The 4,039-nt window shown below is 44.4% G+C and overlaps 1 pseudogene across 1 annotated transcript; it reads right to left on the bottom strand.

Moving 5' to 3' along the window:
- Nucleotides 1-452: 452 nt before the first annotated feature.
- LOC308250704 (craniofacial development protein 1-like) lies at nucleotides 453-1,461 on the bottom strand (annotated as a pseudogene). Its single transcript has one exon. The product of its transcript is annotated as a craniofacial development protein 1-like (transcript).
- Nucleotides 1,462-4,039: the final 2,578 nt, after the last annotated feature.

The following is a 4,039-nucleotide window of genomic DNA, read 5'->3' as shown; positions in this document are numbered from 1 at the left end:
GAACCTGGTGTTTTATTTTCCCTATCTGGGAGCTTATAAAACACGTGTTTTTCATTCAGTGTGCCGAGCTTTCTTAGTGATGTACTTTGATGTTGCTGTGTTTTCATCAATGTGCAGAGGACTTTTTGAGGGGCTTTTCTTTCTCTGGAGACTTGGGTTTCTGGGAAATTTCTTGAATTATTTATTTGGTCTCTCTATCTCTTCTTCTTCTTCTTTTTTTTTTTTCAACTTCACCAGCCTCTTATAGGACCAATTTTTATTTAAGAACAAACTTTTAAAAGTAAAAAAGAATGAAACCATGTGAGATGAAGATACAAAGACAGAAATTCAATGTAGAAAATAAAGGTCTTGCTGGGAAACAGTCAAGGAAAGACACTAGAGACATTTCACAGACCCACAAGAAGCTCACATTGTGTACAGGATTAAGCCGCTACCAATGTCCCCCCACACCATCAGGGTTTCATTTTGCTCAGCCTGAGATCTCGCTCAATTTCAAACTGCCTGTGATCCACTCGGTCTAGAAAAGCTTTCCGTTCAGTGTACCCTTCCTTTCCTCGATTGTGGATGGCTAGTTCTTCACCAGTGCCCTCTTCCTCCTTGAAGCTCTCCCAGTCTAATTTGGACTTCTCTAGGGTGCATCTTCTGCTTCTTGGCTCCAATTTTTCCCAAAAGGCTGCTCATTCCACTTGATCTTTTTAATCCTGACCCGGCAGGGAGTGACACCAGAGTTGAAGGGACATAGTCTGTGGTTTTTTCTTTCTCATTTTGCTTGAAGAAGGATTTGGCCTCTTTCTATGTAGCATCCACTTCCTTAGTCACCCTGACTTCTTCACCCGCAAAATCAAACACCTTGGTGATTTTAACTTTTTCTCTTTCTTTAGGTTTCTCTAGCTCTTCTGCTTTGACCAACAGTTTATTTGAACTAGTCTCTTCAGTCTCTTCTCTTTTTTTAACTTGTGGACTCGAGGGCACTTTTGATTTTGGTCCCGCATCGTTGAGGAAGCTGGCCCACAGTTCATCCTCCTTCTTTTTCCCTGCATCCTCGGACCTCGTGCCTTCTTCTTGCTCTGCAGCTGTGTCTTCCTCCTCATTGCTGCTTCCTCCAGATTCCGCACTGACACCCTCCTCTTCCTCTTCTTCTAATGCGAGGCCACCTTGTTTTCTCTTCCTGGCAGGAATGCTCTGAGCCTTTCTTTTTTTCCCTTTGGTTTTCCGTGTTTGCTCTTCACCATCCACTTCATCTTCCTTCACTAATTCATTTATATCATCCTCACTATACTCTCCACCTGAAGGCACGTAGTCCTCATCCTCCTCTGAGGAGGAGAAGTCTTCGGAGTCGAATTCCTCCATATCGCTGCCACGCGGGGTGGGCCAAGCCACAGGACCGCAGCGGCTGACCCCAAGGCAGAGCTCAGGGGATAGATAAAAAAGTAGAGGCAGGGGCAGTGGCGGTTGGGGCGAGCCCCCGTTGCGTATATGGTCTCTCTATCTCTTCTGCTTCCTTTTTCTGACATTCCTTAATGAGATGTTAGACTTCTTGGGCTATATTATAAATTAATTTTTTTCTTATATTTTCTATCTCTTTGTGGAACATTGTATTTTTGGAAATATTTTTATTTCCTAAAAGCAGTTTTGTTCTCTGAATGGTTTCTCCTCCTTTTAAAAATAAAATTTTGTCCCAGCCGGTGTGGCTCAGTGGTTGAGCGTCAACCTATGAACCAGGAAATCACGGTTCGATTCCTGGTCAGGGCACATGCCCGGGTTGTCAGCTCGATCCCCAGTGTAGGGCACGCAGGAGGCAGCCGATCAATGATTCTCTCTCATCATTGATGTTTCTACCTCTCTCCCCTTCTCTCTTTATCTCTGAAGTCAATAAAAGTATATTAAAAAGTAAAATAAAATTCTGTCTTGGATCATGGATGCAGAGTCTTCCTGGTATAGTAATAATAGGTTTCCGCCCTGGCTGGGTGGCTCACTTGGTTGGAGCCTGTAAACCAAGAAGTTTTGGGTTTAGTTTCTTCTCTAAAATCAGTGAACATATCCTCGGGTGAGGATTAAAATAATAATAATAATAATAATAATAATAATAATAATAGATTTCTTTTTCAAGTTTTTCCTTCTATGCACAGCCCCTGCCTCTTTCAAGGTTGTTTGTTTGCCTGTTAGTTTCAGTCTCTTGAGTTGATATGAGAAGCTTTGCTCATCTGTATGGTAATCCTGGACCGTCCATTCAGACTTTGAAGTGGGGAAAGCAGAATGGGGAATTTTCAGTTCCAGCCATCACAGACAGACAGGTGTTGGATTTACCTTCTTCCCTTCGACAGCCATTAAATGTGACATATATGAAGCATGCTACAGGGGTTCTTGGGAGAAGGGATACATGGGTGGTGAGGTTCACATTTACCCCCAGTGATTTCAGAAAATGGAGGTGGACCTTGGAGTTGTTGCAGCAGCTGGCATTTGTGGCCGCGTAGCAGAGAGGACAGAGCTGTGCAGAGAAGAAAACTTAGGAAGCTGCACAGTGTTCCCTGGAGTCTTTTACCAAATATAGAGTGGACAAAAGTAGGTTTACAGTCATCTGTATGTGAAACAGGAGTTTATTCTTGTATTATTATCTTTATTAATTACTAGAGGCCCGATGCACAAAATTTGTGCAAGGAACTTGGCACCAGACCCGCACACTGCCGCCGCGGCCCCCGCCCGCCACCGCCGCCACAGCCAGGGGCCTCTGCCACCGCTGCCGCAGCTCCCACCCACTGCGACTTTGTCCAGAAGGAAGGATGTCTGGAAGGACGTCCGGTATAATTAGCATATTATGCTTTTATTATTATAGATTGTATTATTTATTATTATTAACAACCTACTTTTGTCCATCCCTATACTAAGCTGGATGCTCAGGGTGAGACTCTGTGAAGCCAACCAAAGAACGACTGGGAAATGAAGCTGAATGGAGATTCCTAAAAAAATGGGAAGATATACCTTGTTCATGGGTAGGAGAATTCTATATTATTAGAATGTAAGCAAGGTTTTGTGAAATCCATTGGTAGTAGGTTAAGGGGGCAGAAGAAAGTAAAGTGGGGAAATCTCGAGAATTGGATAAAAGGTAAAATGGAGAGACACATACTTCTTTTACACTGGTGGGTACAGGTAGTTGGTAACTAAAATTTATAGCACATGGAGATGGCATGCAGGAACAGATAACAATAAGAGGTCTGTGGTCTGCACTCTGGTGCCTCCAAGGGGTCTGGAAAAGCAAATTACTCTGACATTTCAAAGGTATATTACCCTAGATGCATAAGAACAATGGACAGGGTTCACTCAGGTAAAGATAGACTTTTGCTAAGAAACTTTAAGGCCTGGGACATGACTTGCCCGGTTAAGAATGTATGACCAGACCACCTTGTGTGGCTGCTTTTGGTCACTGAGCTTGTCAGGACCCCTGAAAGCCCAGCTTTGCCCTCTGGAAAGCCGTCATGCTGGGTTCTCACCAGATGAGTGATCATAGGCCACCGCAGGCTCTTCATTTCCAAGGAAATTGTACTTGCAGCCAAGACACTGTGGTACCAGCTTGGAAACACCCTTATCCCTGCTTCTTGGAGCTGCACCTTCTCAGCAGCTCAGCCTGCCCAGGCCCTCTGCTGGCCAGGGCCCAGGCACCTAGGCCTTTCCTTGGCTATAAGCACAGTGCATTTCCCAGCACGTTGCCCAGGCTCCCAGTTATAGCACAGCTCTCAGCACTTTGCTTCCCAACACCATCAAGCTAAAGTATGTAGGTTGGTAAGAACCGAGATGGCGGCGTAGGTAAATGCCAGTACTCACCACCTCCCACAACCACATCAAAATTACAACTAAAATACAGAACCACCATCATTCAAAACTGCCCAAAATCTGGCTGAATGGAAGTCCTACAACTAGAGAAGTAAAGAAGAAAGCACATTGAGACTGGTAGGAGGGGTGAAAGCACAGAACAGGCTGGTTTGACATCCACATGTGCCATTTTTTTAATTGGGAGGGAGATCATCCCTGTGGAGGCTGTCCA

This window comes from Plecotus auritus, assembly GCF_963455305.1.
Source record: "Plecotus auritus genome assembly, chromosome: 6".
Lineage (NCBI taxonomy): Eukaryota > Metazoa > Chordata > Mammalia > Chiroptera > Vespertilionidae > Plecotus > Plecotus auritus.
Note: the sequence above shows the minus strand (reverse complement) of the source record. Positions and strands in the feature narration are given on the sequence as shown.